The sequence below is a fragment of the Bos taurus genome, chromosome 14, assembly GCF_002263795.3.
Source record: "Bos taurus isolate L1 Dominette 01449 registration number 42190680 breed Hereford chromosome 14, ARS-UCD2.0, whole genome shotgun sequence".
In the NCBI taxonomy this organism is placed as follows: Eukaryota; Metazoa; Chordata; class Mammalia; order Artiodactyla; family Bovidae; genus Bos; species Bos taurus.
This window is the reverse complement of record NC_037341.1, coordinates 17,881,964-17,904,371: the sequence shown is the minus strand read 5'-3', so window position 1 is coordinate 17,904,371 and position 22,408 is coordinate 17,881,964. Positions and strand designations below refer to the sequence as shown.

At 40.1% G+C, this 22,408-nt stretch overlaps 1 non-coding gene across 1 annotated transcript; it reads right to left on the bottom strand.

Annotated features, from left to right (window-relative positions):
* Nucleotides 1-1,236: 1,236 nt before the first annotated feature.
* LOC522769 (EEF1A lysine methyltransferase 1) lies at nt 1,237-6,167 on the bottom strand. The gene is made up of 2 exons (XR_003038141.2): nt 6,081-6,167; nt 1,237-1,753 (listed from the first exon to the last, which is right to left on the bottom strand). It is a non-coding gene; the product is annotated as an EEF1A lysine methyltransferase 1 (transcript).
* Nucleotides 6,168-22,408: the final 16,241 nt, after the last annotated feature.

Genomic DNA, 22,408 nt, shown 5'->3' with positions numbered 1-22,408 from the left:
AAACTAAAAACACAGAGGGCAAGTGACAGACCCAAGATAATAGCTTGTAAAAACTAACAATCTAGGTTTAATTTGAACAACAGAGAAAAATAGACTTAAAAAAGAAAGAAAAGAACAGAGTTTTAGGGATCTCTAGGACAGTAACAAAGATCTAATAGTCTAACCATAAGTGTCCCAGATAAATAAGAATGTGGGGCTGAAAATTCATTTGAAGAATGACTGAAAACTTCCCAAATTTGGCAAATAAAACCCCACAAATCTGCAGATTAAAAAAGATGAGCTACCTACAAATAAGATAGGCTCAAAGAATTCCTCACCGAGACTTATCACAATTAAACTCCAAAAAAAGACAAATCAAAACTTTTGAGGGACTTCCCTGGAGGTCCAGGGATTAAGAATCCATCTTCCAATGCAGAGGACACAAATTCTATCCCTGGTTGAGAAACTAAGATCCTGCATGCAGCAAGACAACTAAGCCAGTGTGTCACAACCAGAGAAAGCCCCTGTACACCGCAAGGAAGAGCCCATGTGCCACAATGAAGGCTCAGTGCAGCCGAGTAAGTAAATAAATAAAAACGAAGAAAACCTCTGGAAAGTAGCCAGAAAAAAATGATGCTTATATGTAGGGGGACATCAATTCAAATCCATAGATTTTTTTTCATCTGAAGTCACTATGGCAGAAGGGAATGACATTTTTTTTAAATAATTGTCAAAACTGAATCCTATATTCAGTGAGACTGTACTTTAAGTATAAAGTGCAGTGGAGGATGGGGAGGACTACCAGATAACGGAAAACTAAGAGTATTTGTTGCTAGCAGACCCAACAGAAAGAATGGCTAAAGGAAGCTTTCCAAAGAGAAAGAAAAAAATAACTGCTGCTACTGCTAAGTCGCTTCAGTCGTGTCCGACTCTGTGAGACCCCATAGAAGGCAGCCCACCAGGCTCCCCTGTCCCTGGGATTCTCCAGTTAAGAACACTGGAGTGGGTTGCCATTTCCTTCTCCAATGCGTGAAAGAGAAAAGTGAGAGTGAAGTCGCTCAGTCGTGTCCGACTCTTAGCGACCCCATGGACTGCAGCCCACCAGGCTCCTCCGTCCATGGGATTTTCTAGGCGAGAGTACTGGAGTGGGGTGCCATTGCCTTCTCCACTAGATGAGGTCTAAAAGTTCTTCCAGATATAATTCCACAGACTCCAATCGGCAAAAGCACCCTGACTCCAGCGACATCCTAAGGAAATCATAATGTCTTTACCTCGAAAATGAGGACTGGGGAGGTGGTAGTTTTTCAGAGAGGAAGTGTCACCTGGGTCCTTCCTGCACTGGGAGCTGCACTGACAGATCACGGTCCAGCCCGGAGTCGTAATTCACGAAACAGCGAAACTCATTTCCCAGGGTGCGAGTAGTGTGTTGTGGGATAAACTTGCACATCTTCACTCCAAGGAGCTTTGCTGCCGCCTCCTCCATGACAGCACCTGTGCACAGCAGGATCTTTCCCCGGGTCAGGAGCTTGATGGTTTCCGACATTTTCCTAAGACATTCCTCCGAGAGATAGAGGGTATCTGCCCCGACGATGTCAAAGCTGTGTGTAGCGATCCTCTCAGGTAAGTTCACAGGGTTCCTGTAGTCATAGTAGACAAAGTCCTCTCCGTATATGGCAAACCTGTGGTTGTACTGGAAGATGCGGACAGAGACATCGTCTCTGTGCCGCTCTCTCAGCTTCTGGTAGACGCTGGGGGCGCTCACAGAGGTTTTAAACTTTAGGAAGGACAGGAGAAGACATGGATAAAGTAGGGAAAGATAATAAACTACCTTTCGTATTTTGAGCTTCTTAAATCATATTTGGTACTTAAAGCAAAAATTATAACATACAATACAGTGTTCAGTGCATGCAGAGGAAAAAACTAAGACAATTAAATTTTTATGGGATAAAGAGAAAACAAAATAGAAGTAAGATTTTACTACTCTGAAAGTGGTAAAACATCATATAATTTAAAACACTAAATAAATCAAAGTAGAATTCTAAATAATGTTATTGTAACCCAGAGGAGCCCTAAAATACCACTAATTACTTGAAATGCAAGCAGACTAAATGGACCAATAAAAAGACAGAGGTTGGCAGAGTGTATAAAACAAAACAGGCCCAATATTCTGTAATAATCTAAATGGGAGAAGAATTTGAAAAAGAATAGATACATGTAGATGCATAACTCAATCACTTTGTTGCACACCTAAAACTAATACAACATTGTTAATCAACTATTCCTCAATATAAAATATAAAATAAAAGTGAAAAAAGATTCTCAATCCATGAAACAAAAAATAAGCAAAAATCCATAATCCAACTATTATGAACTGAACGTTTGTGGCTCCCCCCAACAAATTCATATATTTGACACTCTACCATCCCCCTCAATGTGATAGTATTAGGAAGTGGGGTCTCTGAAGGATAATTACATTTAGTTGAGGTTGTGAGGGTAGACCCCCAAGCTAGGATTAGTGCCCTTAAAAGAAAAGAGACACTAGAGCATGAGGGTACAGAGAGAAAGCATCCATTGGCAAGCCAGAAAGCAGGCCATCACCAAGAACCAAACTTGAGGGCTCCTTAATTTTAGATTTCCCAGCCTTCAGACCTAAGGGAAAGAAATATCTGTTTTAGCCAACTGGTCTAAGGTATTCTATTAAAGCAGCCTAAGCCAAGACATGAACAATATTCTGTCTTGGCTTCCCTGTTGACTCAGTGGTAAAGAAGTCTGCCTGCTAATGCAGACTTGAGTTCCATCCCTGGGTCAGGAAGACTCCCTGGAGAAGGAAATAGCCACCCATTACAGTGTTCTTGCCTGGGAAATCCCATGGACAGAGGACCCTGGCGGCTACAGTTCATGGGGTTGCAAAAGAGTCAGACATGACTGAGTGACTAATCAGCAACAATACATTCTGTCTATGAGAAATCACTTCAAATTTAACATGAGTAAGTAGGAATCAAAAAAATGGAAAAAGGTCTATTACATAAACATTAAAAACATCTGACATGACTATTGATATCAGATAAAGCAGACTTATAGAGTGAAGACAATTAGTAGGGACAAAGAAAGACATTATATAATGATGCATCTTAAATCCTGACTTCAAGCAAGAAATCGTCTTATATTTATAGGGGTAATATATATAAAATAAAATGTATAGGACTTTTGCTTTAGTATACACAAAAGAAGGGGGTTTCCCAGGTGGCTTAGTGGTGGAAAACCTGCCTGCCAATGCAGAATGCTCAGTTTCAGTGCTTGGGTCAGAAAGATCCCCTAGAGAAGGAAATGGCAGCCAACTCCAGTATTCTTGCCTGGGAAATCCCATGGACAGAGGAGTTTGACAGGCTACAGTTTATGGGGTCAAAAAGAGTCAGACACAACTTAACAATAGACCATGAGCATGAGAGAAGAAGGGTATACAGTTTATCACAGGGCTCTTTATACAATCTGGAGCCTTTCACTAATATTAATATTATTATCATTTTTTTCTGACTAACCAATTACAAAACAAGCAAAAAATCATCAAAGTAGAAGAGTAATCCAAAGATTAGAGTCAGGACAGTTTTCAGCATGTTGGCAAACAGAGATAAAGCCTGTATGGCAGGAAGGAACTTATTTGAATGAAGAGCAGGAGATGAGTTTAGAGAGACAGGCTGAGGTCAGATCATATAGGTCCTTACAGGCTACAGCAAGGAGTTAGGTGTTTTATTATAAAGGCAATATGAAGTCACAAGAATATTTTAAATAGAATACTGATATGGTTACAGTTTTGTGATTCTATAGTTGTTGGGAAGAAGGAGAGTTTGCATATAGCTTAGAGCATAGTGAGTTTGAGATAAATGTGGAATGTCTAAGTAGAGATGTCCAGTTAAAAAAAAATAGATCAGGAACAAAAATGGCAGTTATGGGCTTGCCTGGCTGTCCAGTGGTTAAGAATCTGCCTGCCAATGCAGGGACACTGGTTCGACCCCTGGTCTGGGAAGATCCAGTGTGCCGCAGGGCAACTAAGCCTGTGAGCTTAGCAACTACTGAGCCTGTGCTCTAGAGCCCACAAGCAGCAACTACTGAAGCTTGCAGGTCTAGAGCCTGTAATCCACCACAGGAGACGACGCTGCAGTGAGAAGCCCTGGCATCGCGACTAGAGAGTAGCCCCCACCCGCCGCAACTAGGGAAAGCCTGAATGCAGCAGGGAAGAACCAGCCAGCCAAAAATATATAACTTAATTTAAAAAAACCTTTAAAAAAATGGCAGCTATAACATGTGAGTCATTGGCACAGAGTTGGTGCCCAGGGCAGTGAAATGAACCAAAGAAGTCTTTCGAAGGAGACAAAAACTTCAAGAAGAAAACCCCAGCGAATGCCATTATAGAAAGTGAGAGTGAGAAAGGAGCTAAAGGGGATTCCCAATTGTATACCTCTTAACATCTAGATTTATTTCTAGACTGAGCATCTGCTCAATAATCTTATATCTTTCCTATCCTGATAGAGTGGATTAGATATTCAATTTAACATAGGTTTCTGAAATACTTCCTCATCTAAAAAGTAGTTCTTGTGATATTGCAGAGAAGGGACTAGGATTTAAATCTTCCAGGGTTGTTTGATTTGCATTCTTATGTAGCTGAAACAATAAACTACCCAAAGCTCATTTAATATGGATGTCCATACTTTCCCATGTCTGATTGATAGCAGTCTTAATATTATCTTCAAATCTTAATTATCAACTTGAATGTCTAAAATTGTTCTCCTTGAAGGGCTTATTATACCTGAGATTTTTGAGCCAATAAACTATAAATTTGATGAGATTCCAAATTGTTGTTGGTGGTGTCTGACTCTTTGCGACTCCATGGACTGCAGGACTCAAGACCACAAGATTCTAAATTACCTGCTCTGAATTTCTTCCCAGTGTCACCACAAAATCAACCACAGAAAGGATACATTTTAATAGCCCTTTTCATTCTTATCTTGTTTTCAAATCATCACATGTCCCTTAAGTTTAGGACTTTACTAAGGGAGGGAGACTATTCCTCTTCTTCTTTCTGTTTCCACTGTCCCTCTCTTGTTCACCACATTGATCACAATTTTGAACTTAGATCCACTATCTAACATTAAAGAAGTCTAAAAGTTTAGAATATAAAAGTGTAAAGATTAAAAGAAAGTGAAACCAATAGACTCAGCAAAAGTTTTCCTATTTGGGGATTGGATTAGTATATTTAATGCTGCCGCTGCTGCTGCTAAATTGCTTCAGTCGTGTCCGACTCTTAGCGACCCCATGGACTATAGCCCACCAGGCTCCTCCATCCGTGGGATTTTCCAGGCAAGAGTACTGGAGTGGGGTGCCATCGCCTTCTCCGAGTATATTTAATGAGCAAATATTTAATTTGAAGTTTCTCTTAAAGAGAGGTCGACTTGAATATTGAGCTGGTACAAAGGCTGTCAATAAGGTTCTCTAAACTGAATGAGAAAAGCTTTGGCTTATAGATAAGTATGTTTGTAGCAGGAGGCTCTTGAATTTGGCAACAGAAAGGTGACTCAACAGGTCAGAGCCCACCACGAAGAGTAAATAAAAACCTGCAAGAAAATAGAAAGGCAGCAACACATATTTCAGACCACAGAGTTTCTGCCTCTTACCTCTTCCCACAGTTTACTTCTTTGGGTAGGTTTAATTGTAGAACAGTTAGTTTTTTTTTAGTACAGTTAGATTTCTTTTAGTAATCCTTAAAATCAAAAGTAGATAATTTTAAAGTCTTTTCTAAGATAAAGAAAGATGACAAGAAACAAGCCAGAAAGTTCAGACAGGCCCACATTTCCTTGTTCTTTTCTGCGTTGAAGGTGTATTAGAAAAGATTTGGATTTTAGCTCTAGTTACGTGGTCCTTAAAGTGGAATCTCATTTTATTCATTTGTATCATAGGAGACAACTTGTACTGTGTAAGATTTCAGATCATTAACTTAAAGCAGCTGGTACCTAAAAAGTAGGTAAAACTAACTATAATCATTGTCTATCTCTAAGTTTTACCAGTACCGAGAATACCGAGAATAGCTATATATTTCTAGATCTTACCGAAAGAATTTCATTACCAAGTTTTCCAAACTGAAATTCTTTTAAAGAAGAGGAGGAAAGAGCAGTGCTCTGGGACCTGGGAGTCATGGCTTTATACCTCTTATGCAATGAACTTGGATAGAATCTCTCTACTCTGGACTCCAGTTTCATTAGATATAAAACGTGTTTATTTGCAAACACATTTGCTGCTATTGCTGCTGTTCAGAAGCTAAGTCGTGTCTCTTTTGCCACCCCATGGTCTGCAGCCCACCAGGCTCCTCTGTCCATGGGATTTCCCAGGCAATAACACTGGAATGAGTTGCCATTTCCTCCTCCAGGGGATCTTCCTAATTCAGAGATCAAAGTGCGACTTCTGTGTCTTCTGCATTGGCAGGTGGATCCTTCACCACTGCACCACCTGGGAAGCCCACAAATGCATGTCAGTTCAGTTCAGGTCAGTCGCTCAGTCGTGTCCGACTCTGTGACCCCATGAATCGCAGCACGCCAGGCCTCCCTGTCCATCACCAACTCCCGGAGTTGGACACGACTGATGGACAGTCACAACTGAGTGACTGAACTGTACCTAACTGAACTGAACCTTATGCAGTAAGTACTATTACTATTATACTCATATTTTTCAGAAAAGAAACTGAGTCACCGAGAGGTTAAACAATTATCCTAATATCACCACATATGATAAACTGCAGCAGGAGGATTCACATGTGGCATTGTAGTGCCCCATACTGGTCCCTAACCATCAGGCACACCGTATGTTATGTAATGGGTACATTTGACCACCTCCACTGCAGAGATTTTTGGAAAAGAAGTTAGGACTCTTAAAATAAGTCTTTATGGGTAGAAAGAAAGAAAAGGGGCTCAAAACAGTGATTTAGTACTGGCGATGTCTACTCAAGTTCCCCAAGTATCTGGCAGTCTGGAGTAATTTCAAAGTTTGTGCCTATGGAACAAAAAAGTGTAGCTTGAGCACAGTGGGAATGCCTTGCGCATTTTGCATTTTTTCCATACCCCAGTCCTATCTGTGCTTTGTGTGTGTGTGTGCTCAGTCGCTCAGTCCTGTCCAGCTCTTTTGCACCCCCATGGACTGTAGCCCACCTGGCTCCTCTGTCCATGGGATTTCCCGGGCAGGAATACTGGAGTGGGTTGCCATTTCCTTCTCCAGGGGGTCTTTTCCACCCCTGGAGTACAGGGATTGAACCCAAGTAACCTGCGTAGCAAGGTGTACTCTTAACACTGAACCACCTGGGAAGTCCCCTAGAATTTTGATTTTAAAGCATGATATTACTGCCATTTGTGTGCTAACTTCAACTTCTACAGAATCAAAGTTTGAATGCGTAGCTGAGCACTCATGGTGGTTGGGCCATCTTTCCTTTATTCTTTAATGAGTCCAGTGCACACTGATCTCTTTTCTCTCTCTGCTCAAGCTTCTACTCTTTGGCAATTCATCACATATTGTCTTGCAACATCTTTGGAATCTCTGTCTGGTGTTATTTAACTCATATTGTTATTAAATTCTTGAATATGTGTTTCTATTCCTCCAACTAGGCTCTAAGTTCCTTGAGGTTAAGGAGAGTATTTTATAATAACTGGCCATCATTATCATTTGCATGCAAATTACAGCATAAAAAGTTATTCAACATGCATCTTCATATTCCTTTATATACCAGTTCTATGAGAAAGCAAGTCACTTTCTACAGGTGAGGAAATGGAGGTCAGAGAAATGACTTACTTGTTCCAACATTGTCACATTTTATAAAAAAGGTTTTTAAAGTAACATTTATTTCTTAAAAGTTAACATGTGCACAATGGGAAACCAAAAAACACAAGAAGCAAAACACAAAGTCATCCATGATCACAAGCAGTTTACCGCTTGATCTGTCCTTCTTGGTCTCACTTGTGTATTTACACAACTAAGCATCCATTTGTATGTAATTAAGATCATATGGTTATGCATCACGCTTTTTCACACGTCATGAATATTTACTATTGCAAAGTCCCAAAGCTATGAGTATTTTGATGACCATCAGTTTTAAGAGTAAAAGCAGGTCTTTGAATTTCTTTTTTAAAGTTTTCAGTTTTTAACTTTCCCCATAACACCAAGCTACCTTTTACATGTTTTCATCATGCCTAGCACAGGGTCTTGTACACAACAGATACTTGAGAATTATTTGTGGGTTGATTTTAGATTTCAAAGGAAATTAAAGGAAGAATCATCAGGATCTGGAGCTGCATGGCAAACATCTGTAGGAAAAGTAAATAAATGAACTCACTGCCTGGCTTCTTCCAAACTGACAGTGTTTGGTGTTGAGGAAGCAAGTTATTTGGCTGAGTTGACTGAGATTTTCCTTTTTTAAATAATATTTATGGCTTTAAGGATAGAATACAGCTCACATCTTGCAAAAACTGGAGAGCACGTGTGTGTGAATTAAAGTCAGTTTTCTCAAGGTTCTGTTTTTTTCAGAACCACGTCTGTCTCTGTGATTATTGTAAAATGAGTAAAGAGCTCTGCTTAGCTTTCAGCTCATGGCCAGTGAGGAAAGAGCTTGGAGCCTGGCTGGGAAGTCAGAAACACGTGGTGGCTCAGGATCCTGGGCAAAACAGGGTAACAATAATAGTCATTTTTCATCTTCTAGTCCTTGGTGTCTAGAGGCCATTGGGGAATTTAACAAAATATACATAAAGCCCAATTCTGAAAACAAAGTCACACATCCCCCAGCCTTAACCAAGCAGGGCCTTAGGGAAAATGATAATAAACGTTTTCCTTCCTTGCCACCAACGTTACAGACCATCAGCAGTGACGCTGAGAACAAAGAAGTCAGGGGTTATGGGAAGGGGAAAGAGTGGAACTAGAGGGGAGCTCAAGAAGAAAATAAAGGCGCATGGCTGCTTGAGAAGTTGCTTCTAGACATAGATAGAAAATGAATTTGATGTGAAATGCCAGCCACCCCCTCACATACATGCACACACATACACACACACACACACCCCATCACCAATGATGAGAAGATAACTCTGAGTGATAAGTTAGGCACATCAACGTGGGAGAGGAGGAAATTGTCTGTTATGGTCATAGGAACACATAGCTGACTTGCTTAAGAAGTGATATAATGAACCTAAAACTGCTCTAAAAAGTAATGTTTATTCATTTTTTTAAAAAGTGAAAAAACAGAAATTGCAGTACGCTGCCAGTCCTATGAGTAACTTGCACTAAGAACAATATATAATAAATAAACCTGAGGGAAATATCATTTTTTTCTTAAAAAAAAAGAAGTAATAGAACACATGTCAACAATTGAAAGATGCGTGCAAGATATTACCTAAAGATCAGGTTGTAATCAACACACACATTTTGTTTCACTTTTGATACAAATGTGTTTTATGTACTTGGGTATAAATACATGCAAGTTAGGAATGCATTAAAATATGAAAAACTATTTTTTCAATATTTGATGCTTGAGAATACAGGTCTTTTAATATTCCTCTCCATGCTTCTCTGAATTTGATATTAGAATTCATCCTATTTTCATTTATGTTTAGCTAACAATCTGCCTGCAATGAGGGAGACCCAGGTTCGATCCCTAGGTCAGGAAGATTTCCTAGAGAAGGGAATGACTACTCACTCCAGTATTCTTGCCTGAAGAATCCCATGGACAGAGGAGCCTGGCGGGCTACAGTCCATGGGGTTGCAAAGAGTCGGACATGATTCAGTGACTAACCCTTTCGCTTCCACTTTCATCCTCGTTTAGTTGTATGACAGGTAACTCATGTAAATTCCCTCTCATAATCCACGGAAGGTGTTGGGCTCACACTTCATGTTAGTTGTCTCCCTCACTGCCTTTAACGTACGTGTTGATAGATGGATGGCAGCCTCAGAAAACTAGTCACCCAAGAACTTAGGTGCCACTGTAGTAGTGCAAGCGGTAAGTCTCTCAGTCATGTCCGACTCTTTGGGACGCCCTGGAATGTAGCCCGCCAGGCTCCTCTGTCCATAGAATTTTCCAGGCAAGAATATTAGAGTGGGTAGCCATTCCCTTCCCCAGGGGATCTTCCAAACCCAGGGATCGAACGCCAATCTCCTGCTTTGTAGGCAGATTCTTTACCATCTGAGCCACAGGGAAGCCTGAGGTGCCACTTGGGTGAGCAAATTCATGGCTGCTGAAATAAGCCATGTGGTTGCATGGGTTGGGAATAATACCCAACAGTAGCTATCCTGAGTTCAGGATAAAGTGTCTGAATTCCTTTATCTCATTTCCTCAAGGTAATAAACTGAGAATATCAATCAGCCTTTAGAGGTCCTGTGAAAATAAAACAGGTTTCCCTTCGTAAGAGACTCCTCCAGTCTTCAGTAACTGACTCTGTAACAAGACTGTTGTCTCTCTGTAAGTTTTGCAATAAGAGAGGGGGAGAGTTTTGCTGGAGAGTGGGAAAGCTTCTAAGAGACAACTGGAAAATTCAAAAATAAACACCAAATTAGTGTAAAAGTCCTATGAACATCCTGTAACTGAAAAACTTGTGACATTTATCCAGATCAAAACAGGAATGCCTAGGATTTCTTTCATAAAATCCAAAGGGTTCAGGAAGGCTTGCTGCTGCCGCTGCTAAGTCACTTCAGTCACATCCGACTCTGTGAGACCCCATAGACGGCAGCCCACCAGGCTCCCCCGTCCCTGGGATTCTCCAGGCAAGAACACTGGAGTGGATTGCCATTTCAGGAAGGCTTGAGGATTCCTTAAATTTCTGGAGAAATCAAAGGATCTAAGAAGAATGGGGCAAACTACTATATATTACATTTCTAATAACAAATGTTTCTTTGTGTAGGATCTACGAATGATATTGAGTTGTTCTTCTTTTGGGATCCGTAGGATGTAGAGATTGTTCAGTTCAGTGCAGTTTCAGGTCAGTCGCTCAGTCATGTCCTACTCTTTGCGACCCCATGGACTGCAGCACACCAGACCTTCCTGTCCAATACCAACTCCCGGAGTTTACTCAGACGCATGTCCATTGAGTTGGTGATGCCATCCAACCATCTCATCCTCTGTTGTCCCCGTCTCCTCCTGCCCTCCATCTTTCCCAGCATCAGGGTCTTTCTGACTCTTCACATGAGGTGGCCAAAGTATTGGAGTTTCAGCTTCAACATCATTCTTTCCAATGAATATTCAGAACTGATTTCCTTTAGGATGGACTGGTTGGATCTCCTTGCAGTCCAAGGGACTCTCAAGAGTCTTCTCCAACACTACAGTTCAAATGCATCAATTCTTCAGTGCTAAGCTTTTTTTATAGTTCAACTCTCACATCCATACATGACTACTGGAAAAACCATAGCCTTGACTAGACAGACATTTGTTAGCAAAGTAATGTCTTTGCTTTTTAATATGTTGTCTAGGTTGATCATAAATTTTCTCATGAAAAGTTTGAGATTGTAGGGTTCCATAATTGCTTTAGGTTGCCTGTTGGAGAATAAGTAATAAATGATATGTACTTTCCTTCCTTTGAATAAATTTCCCTCTGATGCAGAATGACTAGCTGGCCTCTGAATGCACAGAATTTCCTAGGTTGTTGCATTGGAGCCAAGTCCAAATGAGCCGTGTCATCACCAGGAAGTAAAGAAAAACAAACTCTTTGTGCCAAGGACTTTTCAAATACCATGGAGGCTGAGGCCATGTGGTTTGGACAGCACAGATGAGGGGAAGTGAGACTCATGAGTGTCAAAGGAAGTCCAAGTTGCACAGAATCTCCACCTACTTTTTTTTTTTTTTTCCTGCTACACTGCACTGCATGTGGAATCTTAGTTCCCTGATCAGGGATCAAACTCATCTTCCCTGCATTGGAAGCACAAGTCTTAAACACTGGACTACCAGGGAAATCTCTTCCACCCACGTTATTCAACATAGAACCTGCAGTTCAGCCACTTTAGGAAACCTGTGATACACAAAAGATATTAAAATTATTCTCATTGTTAGGATTTTAAAGAAGGTCATTGCTGGTTTACATTTCTGGGAAGAATACCAAGGTGAAATGGCAAAAAATGAGGCAGAATCTAGCATCAAAAATGCCAACTACTAGTCTCTCACCTTTTGCTTTCTTTGCTTCCTGACCTCCTTTTTTTCCATGGGGTAGGTAGGATACACGACTATTGGCATTATCATTTTAGAAGCCCTAGTAGAAAGTCAGAACATAATTTCACCGGCATCTATATCAGTCTCTGAGAAGGAGAATTACCAGCCCGAAATAGCCCAGTTCTCCTTGCTTTGGAACAATTTTTGTTGTCAGGTCCATCTGATGCTATAATTGCGCCAAGTCTGGGCCATGAACATGCAGGAAAAAATGAATGTGAAGTAGGCAGACTAAAAATGGAAATCAGCAGCTACTACAGATTACTATATTCTATGAGATTTCCAAAATTACAATTAAAAAACAGTCTAGACACTATACAGAATGTGATTTTAACACAATATTGTGCTAAATATTTTTATATATATATATATATATACTGGCTTGTGTGCTCATTCGTGTCTGACTTTTTGTGACTTTATGGACTGTAGCCCACTAGGCTCCTCTGACCATGGGATTCTTCAGGCAAGAATACTGGAGTGAGTTGTCATGCCCTCCTCCAGGGGATCTTCCCGACCCAGGGGTCAAACCCCTGTCTCTTGCATCTCCTGCACTGAAAGCAGATTCTTTACCCACTGAGCCACCTGGGAAGCCCCTTATATATATATAGATATACATTTTATTTTAATAAATACAGACACACAAAATTCCTACAAATGAACACTTATATATTAAGTATTTATTAGTAGTCAAAATTGTGTAAAGATGTTGAAATAAGGTCATTTGTAAAGTAGCAAGTTGGCCATCTGTAAAGGTATTCAAACAGAAGCTGGGCCTTAAGTCCACAATCATGTTTGAAAAATATTTTTCAACTGTATCTAGTTTAGCCTTCTGAGATATGGAGAAGACACTCGAGATTTGTACAGCATGGCAAAAAGAGAAACCTGTCCTTCCCTGAAATTCAACCAGAGCATTTCTACTTCGTCTGTTTTACATACTGGAGTCCCATACAAGGTTTTAAGAGTGGTTTGTCAACTAAAAATTAAAAACTCTAAATCTACAATAATAACTGTCTAGAGATGTTTCTTAGATAGCAGGTAAGACAGCTTTAAACTCTGAGATGTTCTACAACCATGTGTATAGAAAGAGATCAATAAAACTCATTAAAGTTCATTTTAAAGATTAAGTTCTATGATTTTACAAACCTTTTGGGGTGAGGTGCTTCAGCCCTGGGGCACTCGAAAGTACTAACACTCATTTCAGAGCCTGGCTAGGTTTGGTGGTGGTGGTTTAGTCACTAAGTTGTGTCCAACTCTTGCGACCTCATGGACTATAGCCTGCCAGGCTCCTCTATCCATGGGATTCTCCAGGCAAGAATACTGGAGTGGGTTGCCATTTCCTTCTTCAGGGAATCTTCCCAACTCAGGAATTGAACCTGGGTCTCCTGCACTGCAGGCAGATTCTTTACCGACTGAGCTGTGATGGAAGCCCTGGGTTTGCGATTTTAGCAAATGAAGCTACTGCGTGAGGTCTTCCTGCATTGAGTTCTCATGAAGCTTTAAAGAAGCCTCCATTAATAAGTATTTTTTTCACATGTTGTGGATCCACATCCTAACTCAAATCAAACTGTTATATTTAACCATTTCCATTATCTGTTTTCTAAAGAAAACAGGGGAGACATTTCCCTGTTAATCTAGTGGTTAGAACTCTGTGCTTCCAACTGCAGGGGGCACGGGTTCCATCCCTGGTCAGAGTACTAGGAATCCACACGTCTCAGCTCAGCAAGAAGAAAATAATAAATAAATCAAATAATCTTGAAAAAGGAGAAAGCATGGGAAAGAAGATATGTTTTTCTCATGTATTTCCAACCCGTGATTCATGATCTTTATTATCTCATCTAGGAAACATGCAAAATAGAGACTTCAGGTATGCATTTTACAGATGAAGAGACTGAGTTAACTAAGTTGACTGAAATTCCACTGATAGTTACATCTCCTATGGTTTAGGTTATTCACTGCTCTTATTTTAAAAAGCAGATTGGACTTTAGAGCTAGAGGCAGAAGCATGAGGATAGAAAAGTAAAATGATTCAGGCAGTCAGGTAGATCCGGGATGCTGAAATCCATATCTCAAGGATGGTGGAGAAAGGAAACCTGGTCCAATTCCATTCACACATTCAACTAAAATGTATCAGTGCCTTCTCTGTATCAGACCTTTGCTAAAGGCCATTGTACAAATATGGATAAGATGGCCTTTTGTTTCCAGTAAATGATCATCTATTGGGGGCAAGATGCTAAATATAAAAATAGATACTGCTTCATCATATTCAAGTTCTTTGTGGGGATATCATAGGGCATAAAAGACAGTTTTTATAAAAAGGACCTTGAAGGGCATGCAAATAAATGTATTTATATACATATACTTATATATGTATATATATACACATATAAGTGAATATCTTAATATTTCAAAAGGCACAGTGCAGTAATGTGAAAAAGAATTATAAATAAAATGCTCTAAGAGCATAGAGGAGAAACAGACTTTTTCTCCTGGCAGGTCTGTGGAAAATTCTTAGAAGCAGCAGTGTAGCCAGCCAACCTGGAAGGAGGAATGGGATTTTTCTGCCTCGTTTAAGTATGATTCTACTAGTAGGAATTTGTGATACTCTGCCAGCTCAGTATGAATGATACTTGATATTTCTCAGCAGTTGGGTCAGTAATATCATCTCTATATGGACTCTGCTAGCTTGTAGACTTGGACATCTGTAGAGCACTTGAAAATGATGGTATTGCAGATTATTCGTGTATCTATTAAGACTCTGCTGCCAGGCATCTTGATTGCTTTTCTCATGGAAAATGTTTTGTTTTCTTTGATTTTTTTTTTATTAAAGTATAGTAGATTTACAATACTGTGTAGTTCCAAATGTACAGCAAAGTGATTCAGTTTTGTATTTATATATATTTCAAATTATTTTGCATTATAGGTTATTGCAAGATATTGAATATAGTTCCCTGTCTCCTACAGCACTGGAGGAATGTAAATTGGTGTAGCCACTATGGAAAACAGTATGGAAGTTCCTAAAAAAAAAAAAAAAAGAACCACCTAGAAATAGAGTTGCCATATAAACCAGAAATCCCATTCTCGGGTATATATCAGGAGAAAACTCTAATTTGAAAAGATACATGCACCCCAGTGTTCTTGGCAGCACTATTTACAATAGCCAAGAAGTGGAATCAACCTAAATGTTCATCCACAGACAAATAGATAAAGAAGATATGGTACATATACACAATGGAATATTTAGTTTAGTTGCTCAGTCATGTCTGCCTCTTTGCAACCTCATGAACTGCAGCATGACAGGCCTCCCTGCCCATCACCAACTCCCAGAGTCCACCCAAACCCATATCCGTCGAGTCAGTGATGTCATCCAACCATCTCATTCCTTGTCGTCCCCCTCTCCTCCTGCCGTCAATCTTTCCCAGTATCAGGCTCTTTTCCAATGAGTCAGCTCTTTGCATCAGGTGGCCAAAGTATTGGAGTTTCAGCTTCAACATCAGTCCTTCCAATGAACATGCAGGACTGATCTCCCTTAGTATGGACTGCTGGATCTCCTTGCAGTCCAAGGGACTCTCAAGAGTCTTCCCCAGCACCGCAGTTCAAAAGCATCAATTCTTCAGTGCTCAGCTTTCTTTATAGTCCAACTCTCACATCCATACATGAACATTGGAAAAACCAGAGGCTCGACTAGACGGACCTTTGTTGACAAAGTAATGTCTCTGTTTTTTAATATGATATCTAGGTTGGTCATAACTTTCCTTCCAAGGAGTAAGCGTCTTTTAATTTCATGGCTGCAATCACCATCTGCAGTGATTTTGGAGCCCAGAAAAATAAAGCCAGCCACTGTTTCCACTGTTTCCCCGTCTTTCTGCCATGAAGAGATGGGACCGGATGCCATGATCTTATTACTCAGCCATAAAAAGAATGAAATAATGCCATTTGCAGTAACATGGATGCACCTGGAGATTATCATACTAAATGAAGTAAATCAAACAAAGACAAATATCATATGATATTGCTTATATCATATGCTTACATCACTTACAAAACAAACAGATTCACAGACTTAGAGAACCATCTTCTGGTTACCAGGGCATAATTGAAGGAGATAGATTGGAAGTTTTGGATTGACATATACACACTACTATATCTAAAATAGATAGCCAACAAGGACCTGCTGTGTAACACAAGGAACTCTGCTCAATATTCTGTAATGACCTAAATAGGAAAATAATTTGAAAAAGAATAGATACATGTGTATGTATAACTGAATCACTTTGCTATACACCAGAAACTAATACAACATTGTAAATCAACTATACTTCAGTAAACGAATATAGTTGATTATAATTTGTTTTTTTGTATACGTATGATTGCAAGATTATGTGTACAGAACAGATCAGATCAGTCACTCAGTTATGTCCGACTCTTTGCGACCCCATGAATCACAGCACGCCAGGCCTCCCTGTCCATCACCAACTCCTGGAGTTCACTCAGACTCACGTCCATCGAGTCAGTGATGCCATCCACCCATCTCATCCTCTGTTGTCCCCTTCTCCTCTTGCCCCCAAACCCTCCCAGCATCAGAGTCTTTTCCAATGAGTCAACTCTTCACATGAAGTGGCCAAAGTACTGGAGTTTCAGCTTTAGCATCATTTCTTCCAAAGAAATCCCAGGGCTGATCTACTTCAGAATGGACTGGTTGGATCTCCTTGCAGTCCAAGGGACTCTCAAGAGTCTTCTCCAACACCACAGTTCAAAAGCATCAATTCTTCGGTGCTCAGCCTTCTTCACAGTCCAACTCTCATATCCATACATGACCACTGGAAAAACCATAGCCTTGACTAGACGGACCTTTGTTGACAAAGTAATGTCTCTGCTTTTGAATATGCTATCTAGGTTGGTCATAACTTTCCTTCCAAGGAGTAAGCGTCTTTTAATTTCATGGCTGCAGTCATCATCTGCAGTGATTTTGGAGCCCAGAAAAATAAAGTCTGACACTGTTTCCACTGTTTTCCCATCTATTTCCCATGAAGTGATAGGACCAGATGCCATGATCTTTGTTTTCTGAATGTTGAGCTTTAAGCCAACTTTTTCACTCTCCTCTTTCACTTTCATCAAGAGGCTTTTGAGTTCCTCTTCACTTTCTGCCATAAGGGTGGTGTCATATGCATATGCATATCTGAGGTTATTGATATTTCTCCCGGCAATCTTGATTCCAGCGTGTGCTTCTTCCAGCCCAGCGTTTCTCATGATGTACTCTGCATATAAGTTAAATAAACAGGGTGACAATATACAGCCTTGACGAACTCCTTTTCCTATTTGGAACCAGTCTTTTGTTCCATATCCAGTTCTAACTGTTGCTTCCTGACCTGCAGGCAAATTTCTCAAGAGGCAGATCAGGTGGTCTGGTATTCCCATCTCTTTCAGAATTTCCACAGTTTATTGTGATCCACACAGTCCAAGGCTTTGGCATAGTCAATAAAGCAGAAATAGATGCTTTTCTGGAACTCTCTTGCTTTTTCCATGATCCAGTGGGTGTTGGCCATTTGATCTCTGGTTCCTCTCCCTTTTCTAAAACCAGCTTGAACATCAGAAAGTTCACGGTTCACATATTGCTGAAGCCTGGCTTGGAGAATTTTGAGCATTACTTTACTAGCGTGTGAGATGAGTGCAATTGTGTGGTAGTTTGAGCATTCTTTGGCATTACCTTTCCTTGGGATTGGAATGAAAACTGACCTTTTCCAGTCCTGTGGCCACTGCTGAGTTTTCCAAATTTGCTGGCATATTGAGTGCAGCACTTTCACAGCATCATCTTTCAGGATTTGGAATAGCTCCACTGGAACTCCATCACCTCCACTAGCTTTGTTCGTAGTGATGCTTTCTAAGGCCCACTTGACTTCACATTCCAGGATGTCTGGCTCTAGGTCAGTGATCACACCATCGTGATTATCTGGGTCATGAAGATCTTTTTGTACAGTTCTTCTGTGTATTCTTGCCACCTCTTCTTAATATCTTCTGCTTCTGTTAGGTCCATGCCATTTCAGTCCTTTATTGAGCCCATCTTTGCATGAAATGTTCCTTTGTTATCTCTGATTTTCTTGAAGAGATCTCTAGTCTTTCCCATTCTGTTGTTTTCCTCTATTTCTTTGCACTGATTGCTGAGGAAGGCTTTCTTATCTCTTCTTGCTATTCTTTGGAACTCTGCATTCAGATGTTTATATCTTTCCTTTTCTCCTTTGCTTTTTGCTTCTCTTCTTTTTTTTTTTTTTTGCTTCTCTTCTTTTCACAGCTTTTGTAAGGCCTCCCCAGACAGCCATTTTGCTTTTTTGCATTTCTTTTCCATGAGGATGGTCTTGATCCCTGTCTCCTATACAATGTCATGAACCTCAGTCCATAGTTCATCAGGCACTCTATCTATCAGATCTAGGCCCTTAAATCTATTTCTCACTTCCACTGTATAATCACAAGGGATTCGATTTAGGTCATACCTGAATGGTCTAGTGGTTTTCCCTACTTTCTTCAATTTAAGTCTGAATTTGGCAATAAGGAGTTCATGTTCTGAGCCACAGTCAGCTCCTGGTCTTGTTTTTGCTGACTATGTAGAGCTTCTCCATCTTTGGCTGCAAAGAATATAATCAATCTGATTTCGGTGTTGACCATCTGGTGATGTCCATGTATAGAGTCACACATATATAATTATGAATATAAATATATATATAAATGTATATAACTGAATTTTTTCCTGTTCCTTGTTGCTATAAGTTGAAACCAGCAAGTTTTCCCATTAACTTTACTCCAGGTATGTTCTTGTGACTGGTAAATTGAGTCTCTTGATTTAAGAAAGCCTTTTTTTGTCATGCATGCTGATTTTTATGATGTAAATATTCCTATTGTAGTTGATTTCTGGCTTTCATCTTGACGTCCTTGAACACAAACTTCAGATAAGATGTGCACTTGATAGATGGTACAGCTGGCTCCAGCATACTACCAAATGGCTCTGAATAGTACTGAGATTTATAAACAAGAAGGAAGGAAGCCAACTTAAAAAAAAATCACATCAACCTAAGGAAGAAATTAGAATCAAAATTATGACCACAAGTACCAGAAGCATGGGTGGCATTAGTGGTAAAGATTGGCAGGTCTCCTGCCTGCCAGTGCAGGAGATGTAGAGATGTGGGTTCGATCCCTGAGTCCAGAAGATCCCCTGGAGGAAGGCAAGGCAGCTCACTCTAGTATTCTTGCCTAGAGAATTCCATGGATAGAGGAGCCTGACGGGCTACAGTCCATGGGGTCACACAGAGTCAGGCATGACTGAAATGACTTAGCACACATACACACCAGAAACATGAAAATACATTTCAAAAAGAAAAACTTTTGACTTCCCTGCTTAAACTATGGTTACTTACTAGTGATCTTAGGCTAAAGCTCAACATCTTCACCAAGGCCTACACGTGTCTGTATCACCTGTCATCTGACCCTCTTCCTTATCGGCTTCCCTTAGCTTCTTGCAGTTTTACAAACATAGAATCTATTCTTTCCCACCATAACCTCCACAGGAGCTGCTCCTCCTGTCTAGAATTTTTGCTTGTTCTCCTCTCTGCCCTTCAGTTATCCAATAGCTCATATCCATTCTGAGGTTTCAGATAGAATGTCTCTTCCTATAGAGAAGATCTCTGAACCGCCCTCTCTCCAGTAGATCATGTCTCTTGTTATATCCTCTCCTAGGATACTCCTAAGTTTTTCTAAGAGCACTTACAGCGACTCTAACTACACAGTTAGTTGTGAATCTGTCTTCCCTTCTGCAATGTGCATTGATCGTGTCTGTGTCTGTCTTGCTTACTGTCAAATCTCCAGCACTCAGCACAGTGCCTAGCCTATTAATTCCATTAATAACTGATGGAGGAATGAGTGAAAATGCAGGAGTTCGTGAAAGTCTCAAAAACGATCAGTAGAGAGCTTCTAACAACTGGAATGATTCACTTCCATCACAACTTTTCCTTTAAAACAAAGAGTTTTACTTGCATAGTTAACATGCTGTAGACTGGTTGAGTTCAGTCGCTCAGTCGTGTCTGACTCTTTGCGACCCCATGGACTGCAGCACACCAGGTTTCGCTGTCCATTACCAACTCCCAGAGCTTTCTCAAACTCATGTCTGTGGCGTTGGTGATGCCATCCAACCATCTCATCCTCTGTCATCCCCTTCTCCTCCCATCTTCAATCTTTCCCAGCATCAGGGTCTTTTCAAATGAGTCAGTTCTTCACATCAGGTGGCCAGTGTATTGGAGTTTCAGCTTCAGCATCAGTCCTTCCATTGAATATTCAGAACTGATTTTCTTTAAGATGGACTGATTGGATCTCCTTGCAGTCCAATGGACTCTCAAGAGTCTTTTCCAACACCACTGGTTAGATGAAGGTAAAGCTACAAACCTAAAATCGTCACTTGGCTCTGTGTTAAGCTAGTAGCGAAACCAAATTTAAAAAAATAATAATAATAGCAACTTCTCTTTGGGGAGGAAAGCTCTGAGTAGTACATATTTTATTTTTAAATAATTTTCCATCTCTAAGAATTGCATATTCATCGGTCTTGCAGTGGTTTGACTAGTGATATCATCTTTCCTTATGACTTCTGCCCACACTTGTCTCATCAAATCAATCACCTCCATTTAGAAAAGAGGTCTTAGCAGCCTGAAACATTTTACCAAACCTCCTCTTATTTCTCCACATCAAGGTGCCTCTCACTACAGAGCTAGTATTGGTTCATGGGGTAAAGAAGGGAAGGTGCAGGGGGACATTTGAAGTACAGTAGGTTCTTTGAAAATTGTAAAGGCTTCTGGAGAAACCTGAGTCCTCTCAGGTCCTCAGCCCAAGGTCCTGGGAATGTTTTCACGGCTATAGGTCAATATCAGGAAATACAGAATTCTCCAGACAGAACATTAAGAGAGTTTTGAGTTTCACATGTGGACTAGTGAACCAGCTCCCTCAGCATGTGTAGATTTCCACACTCTTTGGTTCAACACCCTCAGAGGCAAACTGAAGTACTTTTCACTTGAAATATATATATTTCACATGAAATATATATATATAATATATATTCACGTTAAAAAATATATAATACATATTCAAGTGATATATACCATTATATAATAATATATGAAGTGTACGTTTTATATTATATATTTTATATATAAGTATATATTTTTAAAATAAGTATATATATATATTTTATTAACCTTTTCTTCTCCCCTTGTCATTTGACATTTCCTTCCCAGGTTGATTTTTCTCCAATAGGCTGGCTTTGGATTTTAAGTCTCTAGTGTTTAACTATCCAGATGCAATTTTTCCCTCCTTCAGCTTCATTTCAAAGCTGTCTTCTATTTCCCCAACTACAGGGTGCTTCTTTTGGCCACGTGCCACTCCTCACTGTATTTACAACTTTCCCAGTCCACTTCCTATCTCTGTAATCGCATTCCCCATTCTTGTGTTACTGCTTGAGAGTCCAGCCTCTATTTCTGGAGTTGGGAGTATGGTTTCAATTAGAAAGCTGTTTTGCCCCTGGTCATTATACACTGGCTTTCAATACTGGAGTCCACTCTTCATTACTGTCTTCCTCTGGCCACAGTTTGCTCAAGCATAATGATCTCATCTTTTTCTCTTTAAGGACTTGACCCCGTTTCGATCCCTGAACCCTGTTACATTATGGGTGACATTATTTATGGTTTTCTTTTTGCCCTAGTGACATGCTTAAGCTGTCCATTTTCCCCTAGACTGGGTCAGAAAACACAGACTGTGTGTTTAGCACCACTGAAGCTCATTCTTTCTTTTAAAATGACCCCCTCCAGGTTCTACAAAAGTCCTCAGCTCTACATTTTTTGAAGTCACTGAGACAGCTTTGCAGAGGACATCAACCAGGTTGGAAGACCTTGAATTTGGAACCAAATTTCTATTTTTAGCTCAGAAACAGACATAAACTGTTGAGTCTCCTCTCAGTAAATGAGGGAAGAAGCAACTGTGTTGCTACCCATGCTTCCTGGACTGTGAGGGAGGCAGGGAAACAGAGAGAGAAGGAGGAGACAGGGGACCAGGTTTTATAATTCCATCTAGGGTCCTTGCTTGAGTAACTTCTTCAGTCCTAAAGCTCATGATTTATTTTGTTTTTAACTTACAAAAATGGCCCTAATAATACTTTTCCTGTTTGCCACGGACTTAATCAAAGAAATCTAA